We start from the raw sequence: 12,437 nt of genomic DNA on the forward strand, positions 1-12,437 counted from the left end.
ATTGAACAGTAATAGCAGTGTATATTTTGGGTAATGGTTCACTGGGAGCAGCTTTTATTGTACAGTCTAATAGCAGCAGGGAGAAAAGACCTTCTGTATCGCTCCTTCAGACACTTAGGATGTAACAGTCTGTCACTGAAGGAGCTGCTCAACGAAGTAACAGTTTCATACAGGGGATGGGAGGCGTTCTGCAGTAATGATGATAGTTTTGCTACCATTCTCCTTTCTCCCACCTCCTGTACAGTGTCCAGGGGAATCCCCAGGACTGAGCTGGCCTTCCTGATCAGCTTGTCTAGTCTCTTCCTGTCTGCAGTAGAGATGCTGCTACCCCAGCAGACCACTCCATAGAATATGGCTGATGCCACAACAGAGTCAAAAAAAAGGTCTTCAGTAGCTCTCCCTGCACTCCAAAAGACCTTAGTCTCCTCAGCAGAAAGAGTCTGCTCTGCCCTTTCTTATAGATTGCCTCAGTGTTGTCTGTCCAGTCCAGTTTGTTGTTTAGGTGAACACCCAGGTATTTGTAAGAGTCCACTCTCCCAATGTCCTTTCCCTGAATGTTTACCAATGGAAGTGATGAAGTGTGTTTGTGCCTACGGAAATCCACCACCAGTTCTTTGATTTTCCCCGCGTTTATCTGGAGGCAGCTCCGTTCGCACCAGTCCACAAAGTTCTGTATAAGTCCTCTGTACTCTCTGTCATCATCATTCGTAATCAGACCGACGATGGCAGAGTCATCAGAGAACTTCTGTAGGTGACAGGTTGCTGAGCTAAACATGAAATCTGCAGTGTAGATGGTAAAGAGAAACGGGGCAAGAACCATTCCCTGCGGGGCTCCAGTGTTGCAGACAATCATATTGTGGTCGGTCTGTGAGGTAGTCCAGTATCCAGGCTGACAGATGATGGTCCACTCCCATGTACACCATCTTATCCCTCAGGAGCACAGGTTGGATGGTGTTAAAAGCACTAGAGAAGTCAAAAAACATGACTCTCACAGTGCTCCCAGCCTTTTCCAGGTGTGAAGTAGCCCGATTTAGGAGGAAGATGACTGCGTCTTCCACTCCAATGCCAGGTTGGTAGGCAAACTGAAGTGGATCCATTGATGGGATCACCAGAGGTCGGAGATGAGTGAGCACCAACCTCTCCAATGTCTTCATCAGATGGGAGGTCAGTGCTACTGGTCGGTAGTCCCCAAAGTCTTTTGGGCGCGACGTCTTTGGAACAGGCACCACGCAGGATGTTTTCCATAGCTGTGGCACCTTCCCCAGCTTCAGGCTCAGGTCAAACATGTACAGCAATATGCCACACAGCTGGTCTGCACAGGTCTTTAGTAGCCTGTAACTGATGCCGTCCGGGCCCATAGCCTTCCTCACTTTGATCTTCCTGAGCTCCATTCTCACCTGGGCTTCTGTAAGGGGCAGTGTGTATTGGATGGAGTGTTGGCTAGAGGGAATCGGCAGGGGGGGGAAGTTAGGTGTGTTGTGAAATGACTGTGAGCTGATAGCTGTGCAGAGAGAGGTGGGGCTGGAGCTGCTTGCTGTGAAAGCAGAGAAGGGGGATTGCAGCAGGGGGGGCTGGATGGGGGCAGGGGAGGGTAGCTGATCAAATCTGTTAAAGTATAGATTAAGATCATTCACCCACTGCTGGTCACCCTCAGCCTGAGAGCTGGACTCCTTATGACCAGTGATGGTTTTGAGCCCCTTCCACACACCGCTGACGTTGTTCTGCTGCAGCTGATCCTCCATCTTCCTCCTGTAGCATGCTTTTCCTTCCCTGATCTTCTTTCTGAGTTCTCTCTGGACAGTTTTCAGCTCTTCCTTGTTTCCCGATTTAAAAACCCTCTTCTTCTCTTTAAGGAGAGTCTTTATATCAGGGTTAATCCACAGTTTGTTGTTGGGAAAACACCGTACAGTCCTGGTGGGTACAGTATTCTCCACACAGAACTTAATGTAGTCCGTAATACAGTCTGTTAAACTGTCAATATCCTCCCCATGTGGATTGCACAATTCCTCCCACATAGTTGTTTCAAAACAGTCTTTCAGAGCCTCATCGGTCTCATCAGACCATGTCGTCACTGTGCGGGAGGTAGCTGGATGCCTGCATACAAGGGGTTTGTACACAGGTAGGAGATGAACCAGGTTGTGATTCGATCTTCCCAAGGGGGGGAGGGGTGTTGATGTATAGGCCTCCTTTGAGTTTGCATAAAATAAATCCAGTGTTTTATTGTCTCTGGTGTGGCATGAAACATACTGAGTGAATGTGGGCAGAGTAGAGGATGGAGGAGCATGATTAAAATCTCCAGAGATAAAGAGAAGGGCATTTGGACTCTTTGTTAACAGTCTGTTAACAACAGAATGCAGGCCATCGCATACCGATTCACCGTCAGCAGAAGGGGGAATATACACAGCTATCGCGATAACATGCGAAAATTCCCTCGGCAGATAGTATGGCCTCATGCTAGCGGCTAACAGCTCAATGTCCTTACAGCAGATCTGCTCTTTAATAGTGATGTGTCCAGTTTTACACCATCTATTATTCACAAACACTGCCAGTCCTCCTCCCTTTCTCTTACCGCTCTCCATCGTTCTGTCCGCGCGCAGTAACTGAAATCCATCCAGAGTCGTATCTGGTGTTAGCTTGGTTAGCCATGACTCCCTGAACAGCATGATGCTACACTCGCGGAATTCCCTCTGATGCCGGATAAGAGCCTCTAGCTCGTCCATCTTGTTGGGTAGAGATCTTACATTTCCCATAACTATGGACGGGAGAGTTGGTCTATAGCGTCTCTTTTTATTCCGACACATAGCTCCAGCACGGTTCCCCCGTCTTCTCCTTCTTAGCTCGCGGGGAATATCCGTTTTTTCTTCTAGTAGCATCGGCGTGTTGCGGAATGCTAACAGCTGATCCCTGGTGTAAACAATAGGACCGTGGCTGTGAACAGAGTTTCCAGATGCGACTGTGAACAAAGTACAAAAAAGCAGAAAAAGTAGAGCAAACTCGGTGGCTTTGTTCATGTCCATTGTGCGACTTCCAAGTTTACACACATACACTTAAAATAAAAAACACAAAGTGCCGGAACACTATAAAATAAAATAAAAAGCACAAACTTAACGGGACCGCCCAAAAATTTAACCTCATCATCCATCAAATGTGTATGTGAGTGTGTGTGTGTGTGTGTGTGTGTGTGTATGTGTTCGTGTTTATATAGGAGCAGTCTCACCGGGGAAACAGCAAGTCTGAGAGCAGTATCCTACAGGAACAGTCCAACTGTTTAAAGTCCTCTGGGGCGAGTAATCAGTGGAAAAAAAACAATATACTCCACAAGAGATGGCGAAAAATCAGCACAACAAAAAACAGTCAGGAAACGAAGCAGGGAAAAAAGATTTAGATATATATGAATGAAAAAGACGCGCTGTGAAACGCCGGCGTGCCGGTTCCTTATATGGGAAAAAACATTGTAAACATCCCACTGAGATGACGTAACGTCACGTGATGATGGAGCGCGAGGAGAATCTCGTGGGAATATAAATCAGGGTCAAACACAGACAATACATAAGGGAGAAAACAGTACACAGAGGAAAGATATTAACACATAATAGTCAGTGCCTTATTATTGGCAATTAAAACTATAATTAGACTTTCCCTTATGTGGCAATACTACACCTAAAAGGGGCGACGTGACATGGGTGATACAAACATTTGAGGGGCTGTGGGGTGAGGCAGGGAAAGTTTAGGTCTCCTTTCTTGGTTTCATGTTGAAAGGGTGTTTGTTGTGAATATTTAGATATATTGACTTTGTTCATAGATTTTTTGTTTACCTTACAGGCAGCATTTAAAAACAGCATGACCACCTGTAGTGGGAAAGCTACTTCTGATAAAAGTTGATATATTTCACATATTTACAATATTTGGAGGGGACTTACATGTTTAAATAGTTGTTGTTCAGTGTTAGCTTATTACATTTATGTTGAAATTTTATGAATTCAATTTTTACATTTTTCATAATTCGTCTGTAAATGTTTGTATCACCCAGGTCACGTTGCCTGTTTGGGGGTATAAATCAACTGAAAACAGAAAGCTTGTTTGGCAATGCATATTACGACATTATAGCCAGATTTTTTAAACATTTATTCTCGCATAACTTAAACTAAACATTCTTTGTAAAATTCTGTTGAACAATAAGTACATATATTGAATATGAATGTGTAGGGAAAACACCCTAGGAAGTAAAATTAGCTCAAATTAAATATTTATAGGGAATTATAAAGAGTTGTTTAGATTACGACCGAGCAACTGAGTCATCCAGCGTTCATTTGCTCGAACCGTAATAAGCTCTTGTAGCGGATATAAATATCCAACAATCGTGAAAACACTGATTAAAGCCTGGTAACTTGATCACAGTTTAAGACATTAAATTTTAGAATCACATAATACAAGACACTTTCTTTTTAAGATCTACAAGAGATTTTATTTATTCTAACACAAACTAATCTAACACAAACACATACACACACACATACATTCATACGCGTTGCAGTAAGAAGGAAATGAGAGAGAAAAGAGTTTTGAAAGAGAGAGAGAGAGTGATATGATTAACAGAATTCCTATCAATGCGTTTCAAAGACCCGAACGAACCATGAATCATTCATTTAAATGCACCAGTTCAGTTTTCATCTGGAGGTACTTGCTTGCGTTGACTTAAAGGTGAATTTCCCTCGTCGTGCAGAGAAGGGTTTCCCAAGTCGATGATTGGTCCAGGTCAGGTCCGTGTGGAACAATGAAAGGAAGTCTCTTTGTCGCTGGAGTTGAAGCGGCAAAAGTCGTTGGTTGAACTTTGCAGCGAAACTTAGGACACAAGACTTTCAGCGGTAAAGGAAAATTAAGTAAAAGAAAAGAAAAGTGAGTGAAGGTTGGATGGCTTGAATGAGCGGCTTGTCTGTTCTTCTTGTTACTCCATTGTTCTTGGTACTTGTCTTGGCTTCTTTTCCAGAACTAACCAACTCCTAGTTCACTATCTTGCAATATGATCATTTAAACTTAGTTGTTTGTCACACCTCTGAGGAGTCCTGGCCAATCAGACATTGTCCTGTTTCAAGAGGGCCTTCCTCTGCCCCCAATAAAACATAAGTGTTACATCCTGTTTCTGCTTCAGCAGAGAGTGCCATTTTAATATCTATTAAATGGAATACATGGAATACATTTTAAACAGATTTCATTCAAGTCAGGATATAGGAAAGGGGGAAAGAATCAAATTAAGTCCAAATAAGGCATACTTTCAGTCATTCAGTCAAGAGTTAACACATTTACATGAATTGTGAGTGTTCTAAAGCATAACTATTTGTGAACACATAATGTAAAATGTATGTAGTTAAAAGATGTTTGATAAGTCCATTTAAAATTGTTTGGAACAATTTTGATGCAGTTTCAGTTATATAACAGTCTCTGTTATATAACTGGAGAAACAAATGGTGCCTGCATTGTTTTCTCTGTTTCTTTGATGGTGATCAAAGAGACTTTATCTTCCTGGGTGACCATTTGGTTTGTCACTCCTCCTGCTATCAGGAAGCATGGGGGTGTCATAAAATTAATCCGCCTGGGTGTACTCTGCAGACGAGCTGGAGTCGCAACTTGATTCTGAACTAGGATTATGTTTAAAAAAAAATCATCTGAATGATTCAATTGTCTGGTTCGTCCACAGTTCCTACAAATGAATAATGAATACATTGTACAATGCTGTATAATATTTAATATGCACATTTCTAGGCCCTATAAATTATCAATACGACCAAAACTTTGCTGAAAAACTTGTTTTACACAATTTACAGTGGGTACAGAAAGTATTCAGACCCCCTTAAATGTTTCACTCTTTGTTATATTGCAGCCGTTTGCTAAAATCATTTAAGTCATTTTTTTTCCTCATTAAATATCACGTGGTCCTAAGCAATGTTCCCTCTAATTTTTTTTCTCGCTGAGCAAAACTTTTCTCTGTTGAGCGCACATTTTGGCCACCTGAGCAAAAACATACTTTATATCAGACCTGTACAATGAACGTAAAAACACATACACACACAAAATGGTTTTATCATGCAACTGTAACATTTAACTTTAATGTGCTGTTTCTGTTTTATTTGACCCTTGATGTAACTTAGTGATTTATTAAATAATATGTTTGAAAACAAGCAGTTCAGTCACTAAATTAAGCACATTTTAGGTTACTTGAGATTTTTTCACATTACTGTATTAACTGTACCAGTCTTTACCAAGAAATTCTATTAAAAATAATTTCTGTCCTCCTGCAGGACAGTTCAATTCTTTATAATAATATAATATGAGTAGTTACAATGATGGTTTGGGACAACCATAATGTGTTTTTGTATAGTCAATTATTAGCAACAGACAGTGTTAAACCATCAAAATTACATGTTTATTGCTTATGAATCTCACAGATTTTATATACCAGGAGGTTAATATTTTTCATGGCAAGGAGCCCTAAACAATCCCCTTGTGAGATAAATTTTTTATTAGGTTTACATTATGATATAATAAAATATAATATAATATTTAAGTATTTAAACTGATATACAGTATTATATTGGTTTAAATGCTTCCATTTGTTTTAATATATTATATAGTGAAAACAAACTGAAGCATTTAAACTGATAGCTAAATATTTTTAAGAAAAGTGAACGTTAACTCATTTATAGTTATCTATAGATCTGGCCAAGGTTACAAAAAAAAATTCTCCTGCACTTAAGGTTCCTAAGAGCACAGTGGCCTCCATAATGCTTAAATGGAAGACGTTTGGGATGGCCAGAACCCTTCCTAGAGCTGGCCGTCTGGCCAAACTGAGCTATCGGGGGAGAAGAGCCTTGGTGAGAGAGGTAAAGAAGAACCCAAAGATCACTGTGGCTGAGCTCCAGAGATGCAGTCGGGAGATGGGAGAAAGATGTAGAAAGTCAACCATCACTGCAGCCCTCCACCAGTCGGGGCTTTATGACAGAGTGGCCCGACGGAAGCCTCTCCTCCTCCACCACTCCAAGATGGTGAGAAATAAGATTCTCTGGTCTGGTGAGAAATAAGATTCTCTGGTCTGGTGAGACCAAGATAGAACTTTTTGGCCTTAATTCTAAGCGGTATGTGTGGAGAAAACCAGGCACTGTTCATCACCTGTCCAATACAGTCCCAACAGTGAAGCATGGTAGTGGCAACATCATGCTGTGGGGGTGTTTTTCAGCTGCAATCGAGGGAAAGATGAATGCGGCCAAGTACAGGGATATCCTGGACGAAAACCTTCTCCAGAGTGCTCAGGACCTCAGACTGTGGTCAGGGACTGGAGCCAATACTGGTTCAGAAACAGCATCACCTAGATCATGCTCAGGAACTGCTTTCCCTGCAGCGGGTTCAGGAACACTATCTGCAGCGGACTCAAAAACTGCACTCTCTGCAATTAGTTTCAGGGACTGCATTCTCTGCAGTGGGTTCAGGGACTGCACTCTCTGCAGCGGGCTCAGGGACAGCTTCCTCTAAAGCGGGCTCTGGGACAGTCTCTGTGGCTATGTGAGGCAAAATGGACAGCTCTATGGCTAGAATCACTGAACTGGGCACCTCTGGGAACACTGGGTTTGGGACCGCCAGACTTGGGAATTCAGAAGGATGGGGAATAGGCTGTAAAACAAGGGCTCACCATTTCCTCCACTTTCGAGGGCGAGACAAAGTCTGATTGGCTGCCTCTGGGGTGACTACAACAGTCTCAGTTGTCTCACAGATTCACAGATCCTTGGTAATGACTAGGGTCAGCACTTACTATTAGGCCGCTAGAGGCTGTGACATCACTACTGCCCTGATAATGCTTTTTCTGTTCAAAGCTAGACAACAGGGGTTCCCTTACTGCTGAACCAAATGAGTAGGGGTGCACAATTTGTTGTTCATGTTGACTGTGAGGGGGCTGCCTGACTCTGGCCGATTCACTCATTCTGTCTTTATGCTCAATTTCTTGCTTTTGCAGCTCAGAAATTTTGAGCAAAGCTGACCTTAGCTCAGCTTTTGTCCTAGCTTCACTCTAACTTAGAGAATTTAACTTCTCTGTCTGTACTGACAATTAACTTTGGGTATGGGCCAGCTCTGTTTGCAGATTGGCCATGTCAGTTTTCACACCTCTAAGCTCTGCTCCCTGACTTTCAGTTGTAGTGATCATCAGGCAGACATGAGGGCAGACACCACCCATTACATCACTAGTCCCCTTTAATCTGCCATTATGAAAAGCACAGGACCCCAAAACTCGCACCTCCAAGAGAAGATCCACAAACAAAGAAATAGATGGACTAGCAGATCAGCCTGCAAAGACAATCACCCTGACCATGTGTGCAAGGGAAGAATGATGACATTTGCATGTCATTGAGCAGATAAATCCAATCACCATTTTCCCCATCACTATTCACTACCCCTGTCCCTCAGTCCTAAGACCTGAGGTGTGAACTAACTTCCACTCACCAAGTAGGTTTGTCATGTGGCTTGGAGCCACAAAGGACAGAAAATTGTCAAAATGGAGCAAATCTTCTTCATTTCTATCAACAGAACTGTATATAATTGTTGTTTGTGTACATGCAAAATATACAAACTTACCTATTAAGGTTCATACATTAATGCATAGGTAAAAGATCAAAATAACTCAATGTTTGGTCTTTATGTTTTCAGCACGATGCTTAGGTTAATCTGAAATTGGTTTGGGAAGTGAATTATGCATAGAAAAAAACCTTAAAGACATTGTTCTAAACATGAACTTTAAACTATGCAAATGAACCTCATGCAAGAGAGAGGCCATCCAGTGGCCACCTCTGACAGCATCAGCCAATCAAAACACTGGATCTGAAAGGTGCCAATTTGCATCTCCCTCCTTCTCGGGACAGATTAAAAGGCTTTTCTCGAAGACAGAGAATTGTTCCAGTTGAGTTGCTGCAGTTTCACGTCCTGGTTCCAGGCTCCAGTTCCTGTTCCAGTCCCGTTTCAAGGTTCAAGCCAAGTCCAACTCTACAGAGTTGTGAAGTTGCTCTCTCAAGACTCTGAAGCCCTAAAGAGAGAAACAAGAAAGTTCTGCAATAAGTGAATTTGGAAATGGAGACAACGACTATAAGCTTAGCACCACATCTTCAAAATATCTTCTAAATATCTTCTCTTATCTTCTCTGAAGACAATCTACATATTTCATCTCTTGGCTTCAAATTATCCATACACAAGTCAGCCAAGTCATTTATGAGTTCCTGAAACTGCAAATCCAAAACTTTTTGATGTCCTGATTTGGTTGGACCAGCCAATTTAGTGCTAGGCTGGAAAGAAGCTTGATAAATGGAGCGCCTTTTAAGGCCTAGCTCACTGCTTCAACTGTCACATCAGCCATTTTATTTAATATATATACTTGTGTGTATATACAAGTACAAACCCGATTCCAAAACAGTTGGGACACTGTACAAATTGTGAATAAAAACAGAATGCAATGATGTGGAAGTTTCAAATTTCAATATTTTATTCAGAATACAACATAGATGACATATTAAATGTTTAAACTGAGAAAATGTATCATTTTAAAGGAAAAATAAGTTGATTTTAAATTTCATGGCATCAATACATCTCAAAAAAGTTGGGACAAGGCCATGTTTACCACTGTGTGGCATCCGCTCTTCTTTTTATAACAGTCTGCAAACATCTGGGGACTGAGGAGACAAGTTGCTCAAGTTTAGGAATAGGAATGTTGTCCCATTCTTGTCTAATACAGGCTTCTAGTTGCTCAACTGTCTTCCTCTTTATGACGCGCAAAATGTTTTCTATGGGTGAAAGATCTGGACTGCAGGCTGGCCATTTCAGTACCCGGATCCTTCTTCTACGCAGCCATGATGTTGTAATTGATGCAGTATGTGGTCTGCCATTGTCATGTTGGAAAATGCTAGGTCTTCCCTGAAAGAGATGACGTCTGCATGGGAGCATATGTTGTTCTAGAACTTGGATATACCTTTCAGCATTGATGGTGCCTTTCCAGATGTGTAAGCTGCCCATGCCACATGCACTCATGTAACCCCATACCATCAGAGATGCAGGCTTCTGAACTGAGCGCTGATAACAACTTGGGTTGTCCTTGTTCTCTTTAGTCCGGATGACATGGCGTCCCAGTTTTCCAAAAAGAACTTCAAATTTTGATTCGTCTGACCACAAAACAGTTTTCCACTTTGCCACAGTCCATTTTAAATGAGCCTTGGCCCAGAGAAAATGCCTGCGCTTCTGGATCATGTTTAGATATGGCTTTTTTTTTTTTTTACCTATAGAGTTTTAGCCGGCAACAGCGCATGGCACGGTGGATTGTGTTCACCGACAATGTTTTCTGGAAGTATTCCTGAGCCCATGTTGTGATTTCCATTACAGTAGCATTCCTGTATGTGATGCAGTGCCGTCTAAGGGCCCGAAGATCACGGGCATCCAGTATGGTTTTGACCCTTGACCCTTATGCACAGAGATTGTTCCAGATTCTCAACTTTTTTGGAATTGGGTTTGTACATATAATAAATAAATACACCTCCCAAACAAGCTAAACTCTGAAAGTTTACTGCACAAGTGTAAGTAGCTCTAAGCCACAAAGACAGTGGATGTCACACACAGGCTGGTGGTGAGAATTTTAGCACTCCTCTTTTGTCAGAGGGCACTAACCTTACCTGACTGGTTTCACAAAGAAACTCTAAAATGCTGTTGTAGACTTACAAGGTGAACCAATCCTTTGCTATAATGTTGGTAGCAAAAGGCTATAACTAATAATTACAGCACATGCTAAAATAAAATTCTCTGATACAGAAATCAGAAGATCTTTGCCACAGTAAATATGGTTCAGAATCACAACTCTAATCACTTCACAAGCAAATCCTATTCACAAATAGTACCATGGAGTTGGGCATGGAAACTATTAATCGGGCCTAGAGAGAACTACTCTTGGGGATAGGGATGCGCGATACTGCCATTTTTGCCGGAGCAGGTATTGGTCAAATGAGACCGATCCAAATCTGATATTATGCATATAACCTACTATTCTGTGTTATTGTTAAGCCCCACAAAAGGCACAAAAACATTAAAAAGATCCATAAATGTTTTGTGCACTATATTATACATGGTCTTAACATGGTTTATAATTCTTTGTATAGATTTGTGTTAAGATGTCCATATCGTACTCATCACTGTCATATGTATGAAATACTTAATTGGTTATACCCTAAACCAAGAAGACAATTTCATTGGTTTCTGTTTCTTTTTAAATGTGTTCTCTTTGATTGTCCTTCATATTTGAAACAATATTTGATTCCATATAGATCATCTTATTCACTAAGACTTGAAAAATTTCCTTTCTTTTTTGTTCCCAGAATTTTTAGTAAAACCGGACGAAGTTCTTTTCAGTATAAAGCCCCTTCTGATTGGAACAATCTCCCTCAGTCTTTGAGATCTGTTACTTAATTTTATTGCTTTTTTTTATTTTCCCATCTTAAAATTGCTTGTGTATGTTTTTAAGTTTTCTTATGTTGATTAGATGATTGTGTATGTGTATCTACATGCTTATATATGATATGATTGTTGTAATTTTTTTGATGGTGTGAGGGTATAGTTGAGCCTGTTTGTTTGTTTGTTTTTTGAATATCTGTTTGTTTGATATGGTTCATATCAAACATACAGATATTCAAAATGAGATGTCGCATCTCAAGGGGCTATCCTTCTAATAAATAAATACATGTTCTGAAGTCATTCCATAATTTAATGTGAGATAGAGATGAATATTTAAGTCGTTAAATTCAAGTTCACGTAAATGCTTCATTCCACTGAGGCTGTCAATCATTCTCCATTCAGTATTCAAATTGCGAGTCACGTTCGGTTACGACAGGATAATCTCTCCAAGATGATTCAATGTTTCTAATATTACACTTTACCTGTAGATAAAGGTCCATGGTTTTGCATAAAAGGACTTTATCTTGCTGAAATTTATTGCGTTTTTTAATTCATGTCAACTTTCTCCTGGGTGTCTGTTAGATCACAACATGAGTAGAGAGCGCTATGAATTGTTCTACGTTTCTGTTGTTAAAAGAAAAGGCTCAGTAAACTATTGCTTAGATATATAATACACTACGCCTCAATATCTTTTCCCTTTGTGCTTTGAACTTTTCAATGTGGACCGCTGCCGCTGTGCGCAGTGACTCCATGTTGCTACAAGCGCATCATTCTGCATATGGGATGTGCATGAGCGCTTTGCATCTCTGTATTGGACCCTTTCATTTTATAATACTTTTGCGCAATAAAAGATTGTTAATAGCCCTTTTTGTTCTGTCATATCTATCATTTGTTGCTGCTTCTTTAAAATGCTGTACTATAAATTTAAAAGAAATGCCTTTTAATTTAATAGTTCAGTATTTTAACAATTT

The sequence above is a fragment of the Megalobrama amblycephala genome, linkage group LG19 (genome assembly GCF_018812025.1).
Source record: "Megalobrama amblycephala isolate DHTTF-2021 linkage group LG19, ASM1881202v1, whole genome shotgun sequence".
Classification (NCBI taxonomy): domain Eukaryota; kingdom Metazoa; phylum Chordata; class Actinopteri; order Cypriniformes; family Xenocyprididae; genus Megalobrama; species Megalobrama amblycephala.